General features: G+C 38.4%; 1 protein-coding gene and 1 long non-coding RNA gene across 15 annotated transcripts in view; both read left to right on the top strand.

Annotated features, from left to right (window-relative positions):
- Positions 1-21,473, top strand: part of NRXN1 (neurexin 1) — a 2,061,945-nt gene that overhangs the window by 1,491,364 nt on the left and 549,108 nt on the right. The gene's annotated exons all lie outside the window — the stretch shown is intronic.
- LOC142294966 (uncharacterized) lies at positions 19,767-20,341 on the top strand. Its single transcript, XR_012751328.1, has 3 exons — positions 19,767-19,844; positions 19,934-20,147; positions 20,228-20,341. It is a non-coding gene; the product is annotated as an uncharacterized LOC142294966 (long non-coding RNA).

Below are 21,473 nucleotides of genomic sequence, written 5' to 3'. Positions count from 1 at the left end.
CGCAGGTTGTTCGTCGTTCCTAAGGCAGCACACATCGCTGCGTGTGACACCCCGGGAACGACGAACAACAGCGTTCCTGCGTCCTCCGGCAACGAGGTGGGAGTGACGATAATGCGGCTGCTCTCCGCCCCTCCGCTTCTATTGGTGGCCCGCTGTATAATGTTGCTGTGACGCCGCATGAAGCTCCCCCTTAAAAAAGAGTTATTTCGGCGGCCACAGTGATGTCGTTTGGAAGGTATGTGCGTGTGATGCATACTACCGATATTGTTTGCCACGGGCAGTAATTTGCCTGTGACGCACTCACAACGGGGGCGGGTGCGATCGCTAGCGGCCTTAATCCTTCAAAATCTTCGGGTTCATCAAATTCCTAAAAAAATCATCATACGTGTGATTTACATTAAATCAATTTAATCATGTCTAGTTATTATTAATAATACTTGTAATTATATACTGTCACATACATCTTGTTTGTTCTTCCGACTGGAAAAAAAATCAGAAAACAGACAAGAAGAATGATTCATTTTATTCTTTCTGTTATTTTCTCCAAATAATATGATTATCACTAGACAACAATTAGACATGATTCCATTTGACGCCAGTGATTGTTTTCCTCGGTTAATATGTGGATTATTTAGAAGCTTAGTAAATAATTGCTGCATTTTATGGCTTAGTATTCTGCAGTTTTTTGTTTCATTAAGAATGTATACTGAATGAAGATCCTTTGGATTTTCGGTTGCAGTTGGGTTCTTCTTCTCCCTTCGGGGTATCTAATTTCATTCCACAAAGAATACACAGAGCTGTGGGCTGCAATCCAGACATCTATAATGCATAACTGCTCGGCAGCGATTTCTTTTTTCTAAAATCTGATACTACCAGTGATATCACATAGGCAACACTTAAACTGAAAAATGGAGGTAAAAGCTGGCACATTTTTCTCAGTCTCTTGCGGATTGGCATCCGGATTGTTTTTGATGTCTTAGCACAGTTGAAAAAAACAGCACCGGGTCAGATATACAAGGTTGTTTGTTGATATGTCAAGAGATCCACAACTAAAAGGGAAAAAATAAGTTCTTACATATAAAGTACTAAATGCAGTCTCTATGGATTATACCCCATGGTCTATGATGATTTCTAAAGACTTTTTCATAATCCCCTTTAAAGGAAACTCCGAGTCTTTGATATCTAAAAACTAATTAGATGTGTTTTTAGTATTAGCAGCATGTGGGATTTAGCTACAACAGAAACATATATAGAACATTCTTCAACTTGTACTGGGCGTTCACGAGTTTTGTGGCAACTATTAGCTGGTAAAAAAAAAATTAAGTGCTCCACAGTGATATCATTTTTATCTTTTTTTTTCTTTACTATTGTACAGGTAATGCAAGGCCGAGACAATCTAAAATATTGTTGGAAGCCTTGACAGCACTTTTCCACATTCTATAGTCGAAAGTTTTGAACCAGGGTCACTCTAATAGGTAGTTACCTAGGAAGTCGGAGCCGCCGAGCACAGAAATCAATATCAGTCTTTGTATTAAAAAAATAGAAAAGAGTTCACTTCAGATTAGGAGTTATAAGCCTCAAGCTACAGAAAAAAAACCAATTAGTATTATTATAAAACTATTGTTACTTCATTGTATCATTAATTTATTTCTACGGACAGTTTCTTTTTATAAATTTTTATTTTATTTTTATTTTATTATTATTATTTTATTTTTATAAATATATTTTTTTGTAAATTATTGTTACTTCATTGTATTATAAATTTATTAGTTTTGACAATTCCTCTTTATATTTATTTTATAAATTATTGTTACTTCATTGTATTATTCATTTATTAGTCCTGACAATCCCTTATTATATTTTTTATAAATTATTGTTATTTCATTTTATTATTCATTTATTACTTCAGGAATTCTTTTTTTATATATTTTATAAATTATTGTTACTTTATTGTATTATTAATTTATTACTTCGGACAATCTCTTTTTATGTTTTTATACATATTTTTTTATTTTTATTTATTTTTGTAATTTTTTTTAGATTTTTATAAATATATTTTTTTAAAATTATTGTATTATTCATTTATTACTTTGGACAATTTCTTTTTATATTTTTTATAAATTGTTGTTACTTTATTGTATTATTAATTTATTAGTCCTGACAATCCCTTATTATATTTTTTATAAATTATTGTTACTTCATTGTATTATTAATTTATTCCTTTGGACAATCTCTATTTATAATTTTTTTTTTATATATATTTTTTACATTTTTATAAATATATTTTTTATAAATTATTGTATCATTAATTTATTACTTTGGCCAGTCCCTTATTATATTTTTTAAAAAATTATTGTTACTTCATTTTATTATTAATTCATTACTTTGGACAATCCTTTTTATAAATTTTTATTTTATTTTAATTTGATTTTATTTGATTTAATTTTTTATTTTTTTATATATTTTGTAAATATATTTTTATAAATCATTGTATTATTAATATATTACTTCTGACAATCTTTTTATATTTTGTATAAATTATTGTTACTTTTTTGTATTATTAATTTATTACTTTGAACAATCTCTTTTTGTTATCCAGGGATCTGGAATAATAAAGATATAGCAGGGTAAAGGCCCCGTTACACATAGCGTTGTCGTTGACGAGATCGCTGAAACGTCACAGGTTTTGTGACGCAACAGCGACCTCGCTAGCGATTTAGCTACGTGTGACACATAGCAGCGACCGGCCACCCGCTGCGATAACGACGATTGTACCTGAACATCTTGGTTCATTTTTTGATCGTTGGTGTCCCGCTGGGCAGCATGCATCGCTGTGTTTGACGCCATAACAATGATGAGCGACCTCCTTGTCACTCCTGGGTGGAAACACTATGCCTCTATCGAGGTTTGAGTCATCAGAATAGCTACTGTGTGACGAGGTCCCAATGACCGCCGAGGTCATTATACAGATCGCCGTATCGTTGCTGTCTGCCTGTCTGCCAGCGCACTAGCAACCATGTAGTGACGTACCAGCGATCCGGACCAGGTCATATCGTTGTCGGGATCGCTGGAACGTCGCTATGTGTAACGGGACCCTAACTCACCTATCAGCTGCAAGCTATGGGTAACCCTAGTGGCAAGTGTTTAATTTCCCTTCAGTTCTGCCACAGGAGAAATGAAGCACTATAAGTGATGTTTTTTGTAACCACTCTTCGCTTTGGATTATAGATGGGAATTCTTATTATGAGACCCCTAACTTATAATATCCCGCTAGGGTATTGCAAAATGAATTTTCTGAAATAGATGACTGTTAACATTCATTACTCCATGGAAAAATTAAACCTTTCTCTAAATAATCATTATTTTCCCAGTGACTTCCTTGTTGTCAACATCATTGACTATAGTTTTAGAACTTCTAAGAGATCCCATTTTAAACCTTTCTGTTTTTATGTATTGGAGCAAATTAGAATACGAACCATACCTGCATAATATATGATAAGTTCTCATACCGGGATTACTTGACAAAGAAAATCAATAAATGATAAAAAAAAGTTGGAAAATAGAAGGAACTATAGTAAGCAATCATTCACAAACCAGGTCCAAGGTGTCGGTGGTTGAATGGTGACTCAAACCCTGTGCAACTCTAAAAACGTCAACAGTCCTTCTTGAGCCATAAATGGGGATCGAGTGATTTACGTTCTAGAAGATATACAACGCTGTCCTCATCAGGGGCTCATGTATATAACAATAAGTGTAGCTATTGTGATTTATATTCCATAAGGTACATAAGCCTGTGTTTTCCGGTCGCATTTTACAGAATTACAGCTTGGAGATTGTCATAACTATAATTCTTTCCCATTTTGGTGGCACTACTAAGCATTTCCAGGCTATTCAGGTCATCTCTACTGTTTCATGGCATTAACTTTACAATACAGACTCATTTAGTGTACATAAAAAATGGCATTTACTTGCTGCATATATACAATTGAGTGAATATTGGAGCCAGGATATTATCTGATGCACAGTTTTTGCATATCATACTTTAGGTGTATAAGATAAAGTCATGAACAGATGTGTTTAGCACAGTCACTTATTCTTTAGGTAATTTGTTTTGACTAGACTCCCTCTATAGCATAAGGTTCCGGGTTGACATTCTGCCGCTTTCTTTTTGAAATTAATCTTTTACTGAGACAATCAATAGATATCTTTCATGCAAAATTAATAAAGTGGAAATTAAGAGGCATCATTTGTACATTATATTTTCCATTTTTTTAGGTGATTTACAGATATGATCACATTTTTGATCTTTGAATTAAATCAGGTTAGACAAACTTTTCACAAAAATTTAATGTACAGTGAACTTATTTGCCATAATAATTTGTTGTCAATCATTTGTGAACAGGCAGAATTTTTAGTAAAGAATACTGATGGTGTTGCTGTCAAAGGCATCATTATTTTTTTGTTTTTTTTAGGTGATTTATAGAGATGATCACATTTTTGATCTTTGAATTCACTAGGTTAGACAAACGTTTCCCAAAAATTTGATTTACATTGAATTGATTTGCCATGATCATTTGTTATCAATCATTTTTGAACAGGAATAATGTTCAGTGCAGAACACTGAATCAAACTGGTAGTGTCGCTGTCAGAGGTAACTCCATTCTGCTGTGCCCAAGATGAGTGATGTCACTGTAGAGATAAAAATATAGCGCATATGAGAAGCACCCGTGGAGTGATTTCTGTATATTTATATTATAGAATTGCTCACCTGGTTAGGTTGTGCGCCCTCGCACAACCCCGGTGTTAGATGTATAATTCCTCTGGGGGATGAGGGACTGTCTCAGCTGGCGTTATCCGTTGTTTTGCTTGGTGGATCCAGGTTTGTTGCCGCTGCTGGCTTCAGATTGACCGACTTTTTGAATCCTGGAGCTCTGTGCAGACCTGTGTCCTCCTGAGGATGGCAAGTGTATCTTGCTGAAACGCGTTGTGTTAATACAAGAGCTTTATGTTATTAATAATAAAGCCAAATTCCTTAAAAGATCAAAGACCAAAGATCTATTACTAGCGCTCACAAAGACCGGAATCTTTTTTCTACAAGATGAGTGATGTATCATATATCCCATAATGCCTTCCATTTCCTCTCCATTAATAAGCTTGCCAGAGGCAAAGAGAACAAGTGTGATCAGCATTTGGCATTGCTTCTGCCCGATCGGCTAGTACCAGTGGTAGTGGTGGTGCGTCTTCTGCAGCTAGTGGCTTTCTCATTATTAGCCATAGTATGTTTTTTTCTTTCCATTCATACTATCCTATCCTTTGCCATTACCACTTTTCTTTCACCATACATTTTCTACACTATAATTAGCTTTTGACAATATTTCAGACTCCAATTACTCAACCATTGTAAAAAAAACCCAACAAATAATGTATTACAAATGCTAGGTGTGTAAGTACACATACAGAAAGTGAAATTTGGAAGCAAGCTGCAGTACAGTTGCAGAGTATACAGTTGTCAAATTTGACTAGAAAAACAGGTGTGCAATAATAGTCATGCACTGTATGTCTGCATTTGTTTTCCTTTCTGTAGTCTTTTTTTTTTTTTTTAACAAAATCCCATCTATGCCACAAGAATTTCTTCATAAGAAATGCAAGATAGGGTATAGGTATATAAGTCAGCAACTGCAACAGGGGACTATATTGGTATGTAAAACTTTGCTAGTAAAACAGATATGCCAAAAAATGGTTTGGTGCATGCATACTTTGTGAGGTACACAGTTGCAGTGAAATGTCTGTGTATTGGAGAATTTCATTTTGTATTTTTAAAAATATTTTTTCCAACCTTATACATGAAATTCAACAACTCAGTATATTCACTTATGATACAAAAGAACACCATCTGACACTGGTTGCATTTTTTTTTTCTGTAAAAATATTGTGCTGCCTTGCTGCTGATTTCTAGTGCATTAAAAATTAAAAAATGTGTAATTCAATTGCATCAGGACAGATGTCAACTACACCATATTGCAGATTAATCACAGTGGCATTGATATTGTTGGCACCTCCCATATCACTCCCGCAATCAATTAAATCTGTATTATTTACAGTATTATGTCAACTGACATCAAGCATAGGAGTTGGTATTGGAGAGATGTCTATTAGACACCCCCATTACTAACCCAGTAAATGAAGTGAAAATATAAACCACACACAGGAAAAAATAGTTTTTTGTGCATAAAGTTCCCCTCACACTATCACTAGTTAATCCATTTATTATCAAAAATGTTCCCTTGAACCTCCACTATCATAGTCCACAATCCCCGAATGCAATACCAGTGACTGTGAATAGCAGTAAAGGACAGGTATTCACAGGCACTGGGTAGTAACAACTCTTATCAGAGCTGTCAGCTCAATGCTAGTGTTGCACTTCCCGTGGTCTCTAGGACCACTTCTGTCTGTGCCGAGCGGTAACTGCTCCAGGCCACGGGTCTTCGCTCCTCCACTGCTCCTCTCCTCTTTCCTTCTCTCTCCACACTTCACTACTGTGTGTGTTCCCACTCAACAGACTACACCCCCCAGTCTGGCTTTGGGTATAATCACGCTCTAACCATGTCTGGTGAGGTGTTGCTGAGTGAGAGTGTTGTGCTTTCGTGTGAACCGGTGGTGACCTCCTCCATACTCAGAACGGAATGCCACACCACTGGATGAGGTGCAGTACCTCTGTGGCGACTGAAGCCTCAGGGGCGCCACACTACATTCAGCAAGATCCGGCGATGGAGATAAGCATTGAAGTCACTACCCGGCACTTGTGAATGGCTATACTTTACTACCATTCACAGTCGCCGAAACTGCACTAGGGGATTTTGGGCAACAATGGATCTCGAGCACCCGCAATACTCGATCGGTTAATGAGTGCGCCCGAGCATCCTGATGCTCGATCAAGTATCAAGCAGTGGCTAACACGCTTCTCATCACTAATGAGTACTAGTTAAATGAGAAATACAAAATATTGTTTTATTTTTTTTATACAAAGCAGATAAAAATATTTAAAATTATATCTTGTCTTAAAATTTGATTCAATCAAACCGTCTTTCAAAATAAGTTTCTTTATATCATATCTGCATATGGTAAATTGGATTTTGAGACGTTTGTGTTTTTTTTAAATCGAAGCAATGAAGCTGGTCTCTTTGTTGTAATTATGAGTGAGGAACTGAGAAATGCGCCTTCTGTTGACTTCCATGCTTACAAGAAGCCACCTCGAAAAACAATTTAATTGTTTCTTAATGTCATTAAAGCTTAGACATGTGTGATAAATTAGACTTTTTATTTGAGCATCATAGTGTAGTCTCATTTGTGAGAGGTCATTCATGTAATGGGCACTGGCTAAACTGAAGTGCATTGATGCAATATAAACAAAATAATTGTACTGTCTGTTGCCACCAAGGTCCCATAGGAATGGGAGTGTTAATAAGGTCTTGTTAAATCTGCCCGTACTCGTTTGTGGATGCTCAGTCTGTTCCTATGTAGCTAATATTCCCAGTGGAAATTGTAGGTGATTGAACTTGGTCTACTTTTACAAAGTTTAATTCCATCAACTTTAAATGTATAAATTTCAATTTTAAAGTAATATATTCCGAGATCTGTGTCATGTTATTAGCACGTTCCCATTTACCACCTCCAAACACTTATTCATTGGTGTCTTCACACATCAAGGTCCTCCAGCCTCTTCCATGTCTGGATTTTTTTTTCAAATGATGACTTAAGCAGATCTTATTAAATTACAAAGAAAAGTGAAAAAAATAAAATAAAAAAGTGGATAGTAAAGAATCACTATGGTGTCATGATTCCTATGTGCAGAACATTCTGTATTGTTCTGCCATGCTCTCTTGCAGAGCCGGTATATGTTGCCTTTGGTGCAGAGCGTTTTGCAGGATGACTGTTGTGCTGGTTGTTTCACAGCACTGGGTTTCACGCTGTTCTGGGAGGTGCTCTCACAGATGCTTCTCGTTCCCGGTGATTGCTGTGCTTCATTAGGGACCATGTTAGCTCAGGACGTCACCAGTCGTACTTCCCATTTACAGTTGTGCTGTTGGCTCCCGTGGTGCTAAGTGTTCAGATCTTGGTCTCACGACTCCGGACTATTGATTACCCGTTTCTGCCTGTCCTCCCCTGTTTCTGTTGTGACTTTCTGGCTTCTGACCTCGGACTTCCTCCTGAGCACATTCCCGCCTGCTCCCTGTATTTTGTACGTACTCTCCTGGAGCCCTAACCTTTGGCTGGTATCTTGACCTCGTCAGGAAAATTGAAAAATAAAGTTTCCTTAATTTATGGGAAAAATATTTAACAGTACTTATAAATGACAGGAAAACAGTATAAATATACAATAAGGCAAGAACCCTGCCTAAAAGAGCTTATAATACTTATTATATGTATACATCAACAGTAGAGAGCCACAAAAAAAATGTTAATAAACATTCAAAATTTGGACTTGGACATCCCCCACCCTCTGCTTGTTGGTCAGGTGTATGGGCCCTTGTAGCATCGTAAATCCTATAAAGACATATGGGTTGTCCCCCCATTAATTATGTAGTAATGTTCCCCATCCTAGGCCCCTTCCATGTATATATGTTCCTCATCCCGTGCTCCTTTTAGGTATATATGTCCCTTGTCCTGTACCCCTCCAGGTATATATGTCCCTATTCTGGGCCTGCCCCTTCCAGGTATATATGTCCCTTCTCCTGTGCCCCTTCCAGGTATATATGTCCCCGTTCAGGGCCTGCCCCTTCTAGGAATATATGTCCCTTTTTCTGTGCTCCTTCCAGGTATATATGTTCCTGTTCTGGGCCTGCCCATTCCAGGTATATATGTCCCTTGTCCTGTCCCCCTTCCAGGTATATATGTCCACATTCTGGGCCTGCCCCTTCCAGGTATATATGTCCTTTGTCCTGTGCCCCTTCCAGGCATATATGTCCCTTGTCCTGTGCCCCTTCCAGGCATATATGTCCCTCTTCCTGTGCCCTTTTCAGGTATATATGTCCCCATTTTTGGCCTGCCCCTTCCATGTATATATGTCCCTTGTCCTGTGCCCTTTCCAGGTATATATGTCCCCATTCTGGGCCTGCTCCTCCCAGGTGTTTTTGGCTTTCATTCTGGTATATAGATCAAACAGAGATAGATGGTATATAAGATCAAACAGACATAGATATATATATATATATATATATATATATATAGATAGATAGATAGATACATAGATAGATAGATAAAGAGATAATTTTACTTGCATAAAAATATGAATAATTTGTGGTTGTGTGAGACGTAACCTACAAAATTGTAATCCGTGTATTCAGAAATAGGCTAATAATTCACCACCGTGTTTTTACAGAGCTCAACGTTGGGTTTCACTTCTCAGATCTCTCGATAACTGACAATGATTTGAGCATCAACTGAAACAATTTAGCTCATGTGATATTGGATATTGTTTTCCAGTGAATCAGCGTGTACTCATATTAGAGACATGTTGTTTCTGATCAGTGTAGATTTATATGTATTAAAAAAAAGCATGACAATATACAAGAACAATGTATCAGTAATAGCTTCTGGAAATGAGTTATTATTTTCAACCAGCGTATTGTAGAATCCCTGTAGGTGATAATATTGATAAGAAAACATTCTAGTGAGAGTGTAATTATTCATGTGGTCACTAATTTGCTAGAAATATTTTTTTTTTACTCCAAGGGAACATTTGTAAACAATAATAAATTAAACTGTAATAAATCATATGTGAAATGCATAATTTTTAGTATTGATTTTCTTGGGTTCGCAAATATGTATTACATTAGCCGTTTTGTGAGATCTTGTTCTTAGCCTAAAACAATTTTATGAAAAATCCCACTGGGAAAAGCTTATAATTTTCCTTGTACTGTATGCCTAATTTTCTTCTATAGAAATTCTGAACATATAAGAAATTACGGTATATACATGGTATAAATTCTGTTGTTACAGTGGATAACCCCTTTGTGTTATGACGGGTTTCCCATCAATAAAAGTATATTCATACTGCATGACTATGAGAAACAAGTGTTCTTTGGAAAAATGGAAAGATAAAATGTGGAGTAATCTTTGGCACAACCAGCATATTATGATTAAGGACTAGTGATGGGTGATCCCGAACTGTAAAGATCAAGGATCGTGCCGATCGCATAGTGATCGTGTACATGATCCCGATCACGAGCTTTCCTGAGAAGCTCGTGTTACAGGTTGGGTCCAGATCGGGTCCAGGGGCTGTAAAAAAAAAGCACATTATTAAAAAACAGTGTAATTATACTTACAGGTCCCGCGACGCGTCCTACTGACTCTGTCTCCCGGCCGCTTCTGCCTCCTAGTCCGATCATTGCTGTGCCCCCAGGTTAAAGGACCTTCCATGACGTCATGGCCATGTGACCAGTCAGGTGTGAATGTTCTATTACCTCGTTGGTTACAGACTGGTCACATGACTATGACGTAATCAAAGGTCCTGCTAAGTGATTGTCACTGTGGAGTGTCGCATCGCACCACGGTGCACAACCTCCCGACAGGAGCGGGTCAGCTGCATATATTTCTATGCAGCTGAGGCACTCCTGTCTGGATAGTGTCAGGCTTTACAACATTTACACCAGACTGATCACATGGCTATGATGTCACGAAAGGTCCTTTAACCCGGGGGCACAGCAATGATCGGACTTAGAAGCACATGCGGCCGGGAGGCAGAGTCTGCAGGACGCGCCGCGGGAGCGGTAAGTATAATGGCAATGTTTATTATTAACTATATTCTTTATTTTACAGCCACCCCCTCGCCCCATTACATAACTGTAAAGCCCGAGATTGGTGATCGGACACAAGATCATGTTATCTCGATCCCGATCTTTACTAAACGATTGGGTGAGGCTCCCGATCCTTACCATCGGGGGATCGCCCATCACTATTAAGAACATAAGAGAAGGGAGGTCAAGCAACAACATCCAAAACATTCTTAGATTGTGAATAAAAACATAGTTCTGAAATGCGTCTTCTGTCAACAATTATTATTAATTTTTTAATGTAGTGAAATAAACCTAAAGTTTTAAGGATTTTTTGGATGTTGTTGCTGAACCCCCCTTCTCTTTAATCCTTGTGAATTGACCACTACTACACCTTCGTCCTTGCACCGTTTGAATATCATGGCTTCCTGTGGATTGGGGTGAACTTGACTTATAAACCTTCGCGTTTATTTCTATTCTATGACTAAGGACATGAAACGCGTCAGTTTTTAATTTGGATCCTGTTTTTTTTTTTAACTTATTTTTTAAAAAAATGTATAAAAGTTTTATTACCTGATGGTTATGCTGAAGATTACTCTATGTTTTCTTTTTCCATTGGATTGCTGTTGTCACCAGCAGGATCGGCACCCAATGGTGGCAGTTTCCCCCGTATATTGCATTTCATCTACGTAGTGAGCTTATATATACTCAATATCCTACTCAAGTTACTTGAAAACACTTGTTTTCGTGAGAATTGTGCAGCCTTTACAGGCTATAGGCTACCTGACAAAAAGCAAAAACGGTCTTGCCCAAAGGTTCATTACTCTTGGCAGCATTTATAAACCGGACGTGTGGATAACAGTGGGAGTCTATCACTGCTTGTTCAGTCTGCTTCTATAATATGATCTACCTGTGTAAACAGGTTTTTATTTGACTGCTGGTTGGCAAATATTCACTGATCGTTGATCACATAACGCGGCACAATCGGAAAATGTACACTCACCCTATGATGTATAAAAAAATAATATTCCATTACTGGAATTTCCAGATATTAGCAGTAAACTGTGGAATAATCTAGCAATAAATGTTCCATTCTCCAACAGCGCCTCCAATGGAAAAATCAAATATTACAAGGTACAAGGAAATCAATATCCATTTAGTGTACAGTTGTGCTGGGGTCCTTCACAACCTGATGATGTATTAGTCATTTATTTTAATATCAGTAGTATTTCTCCTAGAAATGTTGCGTTTTAGTGAGCAGGAGATAGGACACCTGGACACCTGTTTAAAGATACCTTCCTATAACGTTTTCTTTACAGCATGAATAGAGGGGTTTTTTGGTATGTGCCACTATTACAAATGCTCTTGGGGCAATCCAGATAGTTAAATGGATGCTAGGGCTGTCAATCAAGACCAAACTCCTTAGAGCAGATGTTAGAGAGTTCTTCTGCTTTAGGGATCACCTAACGCTTTGCTTCTCAAGCTGTGAGGTGGCCTGTAGTTATTGATGATGCTCTATTTGGGAGGTTGCATTCACAAAACTTAAATGTAAACATCAATCTCTGTTGTTGACTCATTTTTTACCTAATTTTTTAGTGTCTAAAGTGCAGGAGTCAAAGAAAAGTGAAATTGAGCAGTATTTTACATTTTTGCATTGATGTCCACCACCACGGTAAGACCCAGGCATCTCCTTGGCTTGTCTGTTGAACCCTCAGAACAAACAATTTCAGAAGCCCTGGCCTAATAAACCACTACATTTGCTGGAATCTTTGTTCAAGTAAATGTAGCTGTATGTACCAAAGTTGTGACATACAGTGTCGTCAATACTAGTCCTTCTCAAACCATGAGACAGGCCCCACCCAGGAGGAGACCATGTTAAAGAGTTCAGTGCAACTGGGAACGTATTTTTGACTGTTCTTTCATAGAGAATCATAAGAGTTGGAAGGGACCTCAAGGGCCATCAGGTCCAACCCCCTGCGAGTGTAGGTTTTCCTAAATCATCCCATCCAGTTTCCACTTGAAGATATCCATTGATGGACAGCTCTCGTGGTAGCCTGTTCCACTCTCTGATGGCACTCACTGTCAGAAACTTTTTCCACTTTATATATGGTTGCATTATTGCCACAACATTATTTGGTTTAATAACCTAATATTACTCCTTATTTTAATCTTTTATTTCTTGGTGATGCAAAATCATCACCGTATACCAACTGGTCAGCTACCAGTAGGAAAAGACTGGAAAGATCTTGGCCTTTCAGTGTCTTCCTCTCTCTGCCACACAGGCTAAGAAAACTGTGATCCATTAATGCCAGGATATTGAACCTATAGAAAGGGTATATAACATTAGACAAAAGTAAAAGTGCATCAAATGCGAGCCTGAACGTAAAGGTCTTCCGTCTGTAAGGCAAGAGGGAAGAAGACAGTAGGTGAGGGTAGAAGCTCCTCATGTGGTCGTGTAAGGGTTGTTAGGTTCTTGTATGCTGAAGGATTTTCTAAAGGAGCGGGCTACAAAATTTAAAAGTGGACCAAAGTCTGACCAATTGGGGGTAGTATGTTCTAGAGTCCAGGAGAAGCACTGGAGAAATCTTGGAGATGGTTGTGTAAGGAGCAAACGGGAGAAGAACAAATTAAGAAAATGTCATCAGGACGAGCTTACGTGTGGGAAGGTTTTAGGGTGTTTTGGTCAGGGATACATGGAGGGAAGAGGTTGTGTTTAGATTTGTAAGTCATAATTAATATTTTCAACTTAATAAAAATATACTTTCACCTTTATATCCAAATCTATCTCTTTGGTTGAGTTGAGGAAGTCTTTTTTAGTCAAATCAGCAGGATACCGCAGTATTTTCCAGTTTTACATATGGCTTGATGCATTCACAAAGAAGTCTGAGCAATTCTCTATTTATATTTGTCTCCGTAGGTGCCATATGCTCAGTATACACTCCCTTTGACATTTCCTAGTCAAACTGTATTCTTCCACCAAAATAGTAAACAGTTATTTTAATCTAATTAACCTTTAGCAATGTCCTCTGGGTCCATTTGAAGAACAGTAATGCCAGCAATACTTGTACAACAAGAAATAGAACAAACACCGCGATAAACATTCAACAACTCTGAAGTTGTTTTCTTAAAGGGATTTTCCAACAAACAAAGTTAATTTTAAAAGTTCACTTTAATCAATAGATATTGGAAAAAATAATACGTTCCACAATTGGATGTGTTTAAATAAATCTTCCTGTGCTGAGATAATCTTATATATATGAATCTGCTATGTACTGTGTAATGGCCGTGTCTGACCGTACAGGGACATGGTCTGATCATACCACATCTCACGGGCAAGGAAGGATGAAAAAAAGTATACAGACATCACCGAGCTGGATCACAGATGATTCTTTCTGTGAGGTAAAACATGCCTGTTTTTAAATAAATGTTTTACCTCACAGAAAGAATAATTTGCGATCCCATGCTATAATTTCTTCATACTCTTTTGCATCATCCCCGACCCAAGAGCTGTGGTATGATCAGACCTGTATTGTCAGACACAGCCATTACACAGTACATAGCAGGGGCACATATATAAGATTATCTCAGCACAAGAACATTTTTTTTAAACACGTCCAAATGTAGAACTTATTATTATTCCAAGATCTATTGATTAAAATTTACTTTGTTCTTGTTAAAACCCCTTTAAGTATTTTCTTGAGCTCTACACCTCATACTTTGTGGTATATTAAATCTCACGTCATAATATTGTATTGATTATATTTTCCAAAAGTGAACTCAATTTTTTTTATTTCTCGCTGTTACATAAATTGCGAATCAAGATATTGCTGGTTAAGCACGTAAGATAAAGTTTCTTAAAGTTTATAAAGTTAGATGAAATATGGATTTCTGAAGGAAAATAAAACGTTTATCATAAATTGCTGTAAAAAGTATAAAGTCAAAGGAGTGTTTAATATGTTTAACACAAAAAAATATTGTCTGGAATGTTATAGTTTATTCGTCGTGAAAGTTACATATTGTATAGACAGAGAAAATGTATCTGTAGATCTAAAACAATAACAGCTTGATTTATACAATTATATATGCCTTACTGTGCATCAACCTGACACTGTGTACCAAATAGGAAGCAGTTTAACTAGTTCCAAGCAATGATCTACTGTGTAAATCAGGTTTTTATGCTAAACTTATTTTTTTTTATTTTAGTTAATTTTTTTTTGCATTTTTTCATCCTGCAAATACAAAAAATAGACATCTTGCAATTTTAAAACTTGGCACTAGTGCTTTGTAAGACTCATGCTTCCTATTCTTTCTGGAAATCCACATGTACAATGGCAGCAATACACTGACTCACCCCATTTTTGTATTAGTGAATCTAATCAACATGTTCAATGGTAAATGTTAAGGGTGGGGGAGGAGGTGAGCTGTGACATTGCATATTGTGAATGGTGATAACTTTCATTGTAATCATGCCTGTGGTACATAACAGGAAATATGAGGCTAAAATAACCCAGTGATTACTAAAAATCACAAGGTTTCGAAAAAAAATGTATGTACAAATTTTGATACAAAAAAAATTGCTATTTTTTGAAAATACATTTACACAAAACCTTATTTAAACAATTGCTCATTTTCTGAATATATATATATATTACCATTAAAGATTTTTTTTTCACATACTGGTCCAGCAGATAAATGACAAAAGGAACTTTCAAGGAACAAGTGAGAAATGAACAGACAATGCAAACCGTGGCGAAACATCCTTCATGGGAGAAACAAATGTTACTGTTTAAGGCCCCATTCACACATCCGTGTAAAAAAAAGCCTGTTTTGCACGTTCCATTTTGGACATCCGTATGGCCATCTGTGTCTCCATGTGTGTCATCCGTGTATCGTCCGTATGTCCATGTGACATGTCTGTGTGATATCCATGTGAACGACACCGGAACAAAATGCATGATACTGAAATTAATGGTCTTTTATGTGTAAAAGATGTGCAAAGCCAGAAAAATGACAGGTAAATGCTAGAGAGATACATAGATAGATAGATAGATAGATGATAGATAGATAGATAATTGATACAGTATATAATTAGATAGAGATAGATAGATAATAGATAGATAGAAAGAAGATACAGTAGCTAGGTAGATAGATATAGATAGATAATAGATTGATAAATTGATAAAAAAAAATAGAAGCCAGCAGTCACCCCAGAAGTGACGCATCTATTAGATGTGCCAAATCTGGCGCTATACTTGGCTCTTCCCACTTCCTGGTGCAGTGGCAAACGCGGTAATATTTGGGCATGATGCCAGCTGGGAATTGCCAGCTGGCTTCAAGCACTGGTATTAGTAATGGGTAGGCATCTAGCAGACACTCCCATTACTAATTCAGTAGAAATATTAAAAAAAAAATAATAATTGAACAAACACCCTCAACATCAGCCCTCATTCACCAATTTATTACTAATGTATTTTAAAAAAAAAAAGTCTGCCATAATCCATAGTGATTTTTCCCAAAAGCGAAAATAAAAGACATAAAAAGAGAAAATGATTAAAAAAATAAAGACAAAAGACACCCTCATTCACCAATTTTTTTCCCTGCAAAAACCCTAGTGCACGGTCCAACGTAATCCAAAAGGGCATCTCATGATGTTCCAAGACTCACTATCCCAGCCAATGAAGAACAGATTCTTCCTAATTGGCAGGGAGAGCAGTTACTGCAGCCTCACACACTGTTCTGTGTGAGAATCACTGAAGTGATCTGCAGTACCCTCATGAGGTCACCCCAGGTCACTGCAGGGGGGCACATAGTAGTGTGTGAGCAACCACTGGCAGGACGAATGGTGATAGCATGAGGTCGGTGCCTGCGGCTCTTGAGCCAAGTATATCTGTCAGGAATTTTTACATAAGTATTTATTTGCTGTGAATCACAAGTATTTCAATTGTCCTGATTGATATGTATAATACTCTAAAGTATGCTAAGAATCTATCCAACCTTTTTTAAGCTCTTTAATTCCGCCCTAGTAAAAGGGCCTTCACATATAACACCTTTATGGCTATGGGAAAAGGTATAGTAATGAGCAAGCACAAAAGTTCTCAGGTGCCTGGTACTCAAATTGAGAAAGTCAGACGGTCAGAAATACTCGACTTGAGAACCGGGCACAATATGAGTCAATGGGTGACTCAAACATATTTTTCCCATGTCCCCATTCTGTTACCTGTCCTGACAAGGCATGGCACCCAGCCACCATAGTATGCAGGTAGCAGTGATCACCCAGCAACCTCTGCTCCGTCTTCCCGGGAGAAAGTCTTTAAAATATATATATATAGATAGATATATATATTCAAAAAATCAGAAGGCAGCACTCCATTTTTCTTCAGGTTTGTCTTTCTTTAATGGCCCATAACACAGGACGTTTCGGTCAGAAACTGATCTTTCTCCAACAGTGTACACTGTTGGAGAAAGGACAGTTTCTGACCGAAACGTCCTGCGTTATGGGCCATTAAAGAAAGACAAACCTGAAGAAAAATGGAGTGCTGCCTTCTGACTTTATGAATATAATAGGATGCTGTTTGTGAAGGATTTTTGAATGTAAATTGTATATATATATATATATATATATATATATATATATATATATTTATAAATACACACACATGCACACACACACACAGTATATATACATATATATATATATATATATATATATATATATATATATATATATATACTGTGTGTGTGTGTGTGTGTGTGTATGTATATATATATATATATATATATATATATATATATATTATAATAGCAGGTTGACTAGTATGACAATGAAATGTCTATATAATCCGCAGAGCCTAGTGCCCCATTCACGCTCTACATTCTATCATATTATTTTTAGTTTTTTCATCCCCTAGCACAGACATGATTGAAATTTTAATGAAGAAATAAAAAAGATATTGTGAAATCCACCGGGGAATTTAGAGAGGGGAATATGCTGGCACAGTACATGTGATCTAAGTATTTCTAAGGATTCTGCCACAAATCACTTTATCAAGAGAAAAGATTTGAGATTTGTGCTGTAGATAAAGAAAGTTTAAAAACTACAGGAGAAGAGGAGAGATGAGATAATGCTGAATGGAAATGACAATTCCGAGTATAAAGACACAGAAGACACTCAATGAGATATAGAAGTGGGAATAACAACTTTTAACAACCGATCTTGAATTTAGATTTTATTGCTGACCCGTTATAACCTGTATATCTGCTTTGTAATATATGTTTGGGAATTAGAAATAGGTATTAAAATGATCATCTTGTTCAAATGGTGGTCATGCTGTACAGGGTCATAAGTTTGGGGGGCTAATGGTGCTGTAACCCAAGTAGCTAATGGTCTCGGTTGACATAAGGAGACATTAGTTTGGAAAATTTGACATTGTCCTGGGCCAAAACCACAACTGGATATATAAAAGAAGAGAATCTGGAGGTGACACTTGCTCCCCTCCTCCCTACCTCTTGATCTTCTCATTAACCTATAATACAGCTAACATTTGTATTGCTTTAAACAAGACAGATTTCCATCTCACAGAGGGGTAGGATGCCTATTGAATTCTACAGCATGGGGAATGAAGGAGTAGACACACATAGACTTGCTGCTGCTTTCTAGTTAGTGTTTTATCTCACCCAGTACACCACCGCATTGTTCCATACTCTATAATGTCCTCCATGTTGCTGCTGATTCTGGACACATATTATATAAAGACAGGAGTGTAGGAATTCCTCCTCTCTTAGGCTACTTTCACACATCAGTTTTTTGCCATCAGGTTCAATCCGGAAAAAAACGGGTAAAACGGATCCGGTACCGCATCCGTTTTTTCCCCATAGACTTGCATTGTTGCCGGATTGTACCGGATGGCTTTGCGTTGCATCCGTTTTTTTCCGGATGCGGCAAAATAATTGAATGCGGCGGCCGGATAGAACGTATCATGTAACGTTTTTTGTCCCCTTAAAATAACCGCATTCTGCCGGATCCGGCGCAATACGGCATTGTATACAATGGGTGTCTATGCATGCCGGATCCGGCGCAATGCGGTTTAAACCGGATGCGGTGACCGCATCCGGTTTGGTAAACAGAGCATGCGCAAATTTTTTTTTTCATCATCACAAAACTTATAAAAGGATCCAGCACATTCTACACACCTCCTGCCGTTGGTTCCTGACTTCAACTTCTGCTGTCCTCCAGTCCAGTGCTCCAGGGAAGAGGTATGTCCACAGTACTGTCCACAGATCACTGCTGTGAGCTGCGTACATGTACTTAGACATTTTTTTTTCTTTTTTTGCAGGTGCAGTGTTGACGGAAAATTTGAGGACAGCCAGTTCCTGTGTCCGTTTGCAGTCAGTGCGAATTTGGAGGACAGTGTTCCAGAGGTAATGTCCACAGTACTGTCCACAGATCACTGCTGTGAGCTGCGTACATGTACTTAGACATTTTTTTTTCTTTTTTTGCAGGTGCAGTGTTGACGGAAAATTTGAGGACAGCCAGTTCCTGTGTCCGTTTGCAGTCAGTGCGAATTTGGAGGACAGTGTTCCAGAGGTAATGTCCACAGTACTGTCCACAGATCACTGCTGTGAGCTGCGTACATGTACTTAGACATTTTTTTTTCTTTTTTTGCAGGTGCAGTGTTGACGGAAAAGTTTGGCCCATCAAGTTGGTGTGCGTGGCCTGTAATAAAATATGTCGTCTTCTGGTAGCCCGCCCTTCGGTTCACAAACTGAGGTATTTTTTTTTTTTTTTTTTTTTTAAAAAAAACAAAAAAATTTTTTAAATAAACGACATTTACACAGGTGGCCGAAACATCACAGGAGATGCTGCCAGAAGAGGATGGAAGGGGTGGAGAAATACACGGAGCGGGCGGTCAGAGTGTAAGTTTCATACAGGAATTGTTTACCACAGCACACCAAACACATAAGTAAATAACGTTTTTTTTTTTTTATTCACTAAAGGCTTCAACTTCTAGGGCTCACGATAGAGCTCCCCCAAGACCGTCCCAGGGTCGTCGTCGAGGTGGCGGTGGTCATACTGTAAGTTTTTTTTTTTTGTTTTTTTTTTCATGTCAGTGTGATTTTTTGTCTATTTTTTTTTTTAATTTCTTTTTTCTTTCTTTGAACAGGCATCACAGCGTGCTCCCGATTCTGACGGTGAGGAGGCCGGATTTATCAACATCGACCTCCTCATCGATGAAGTTAGAGAGAGGGAGCCGCTGTGGAACATGGCTGACCGCCGCCACGCTGATACTATCGTAACCCGTCGACTCTGGGACGAGGTATGCCACGCAGCGGTAGAAGGTTGGGGGGAGCTCAATTCTCGTGGCCAGAAGAAACAGCGTAAGTATTCACAGTTCAGTAGGTTATGCTGCAGGATGTAATGTGTTGTATACTAACCACTTTGTGTTTTCCACTTTCAGGTGACAAACTACAAAAGCGGTGGCGGTCTATCAGGGATCGCTTCAAAAAGGAGTTAAATCAAGAGATGCAGGCCCCGAGTGGATCCGGAGGACGCAGATCGAAGTACCGTTACTTTAGAGCGTTGTCGTTCCTCCGGACAACTATGGTGTGCAGAAGGTAAATATTCCCCAAAATATGTACAAAGTATAATATTTTATGTCTGATTTTTTTTGCCTTTTTTTTTTTTTTCTGTGGCACTGTATAGCAATTAAATTAATTATTATTTTGTTTTTCCTCTTTTTACCAGCACCGTCTGCAGCACTCAGGAGCCTGCATCGAACCCGACAGGAGCGATCCCTGAACAGTCCGCCACTGGTGAACACACGCACAGACCCCACCCATCTGAACCTTCCCTTCCATCTACATCTGTCCCATCCACCTGCGCTGGAGCTTCCCGTGAGACTTCATTACCTGAAGCTGCTGGTGATGAGATAGCTTTTCCCCTACCCCACCCCTCTGACACTGCTGCCCTCAGTAGAACACCTTTGGGTTCTGGGCGTCAGCGTCATAGGGGTCAGGAAAAGAGCTATGCGCCCGAGTTCTTGCATCTAAATGCAGCCTTCCAGAACGCCATTCAATTATTATCAGAACAAAATCGTGCATCTTTTAGCTTCATAAATGCCAATATGGAAAAAAATACACACGAATTGTGCACGCGTCTGGACAGGCTGCATTTAGATGCAAGTAAATCACCCAATCATTGTTTTTTTCAAGCCGTACTAGAGCGCATGGAAAAGCTATCTCTTGACCAGCAGATGCATGTAATGCAAGCCACACGGCAGGCTCTGGCGCAGGTTGACTCCCAACCACCTCCACCCACCCCTCCTCCAGCACCTGCCCCCCCTCCAGCCATTGTCCCTACTCCCTCTGCTGCCCAGTACCAGCCTGCTGCCCAGTACCAGCCTGCTGCCCAGTACCAGCCTTCTGCCCAGTACCAGCCTGCTGCCCAGTACCAGCCTGCTGCCCAGTACCAGCCTGCGGCCCAGTACCAGCTCCCAACCACATCTGCCCCTACACTTCCTACCCACTACCACATCTCGCCTTCCACACCCGTCATGACCCCAACTCAAGCCACTAATTCACCCGCCACCTCTTCTGTCTCCCAATCCCTCCACTCCACCCCTCAATCCTTACCAAATCCCATCCCATCTCCTGGTTTCCCTCTTGGTTTCTCAACCACACCTTCACCTTCTGTTACTTCCCCAC

The sequence above is a fragment of the Anomaloglossus baeobatrachus genome, chromosome 3 (genome assembly GCF_048569485.1).
Source record: "Anomaloglossus baeobatrachus isolate aAnoBae1 chromosome 3, aAnoBae1.hap1, whole genome shotgun sequence".
NCBI lineage: Eukaryota > Metazoa > Chordata > Amphibia > Anura > Aromobatidae > Anomaloglossus > Anomaloglossus baeobatrachus.
Note: the sequence above shows the minus strand (reverse complement) of the source record. Positions and strands in the feature narration are given on the sequence as shown.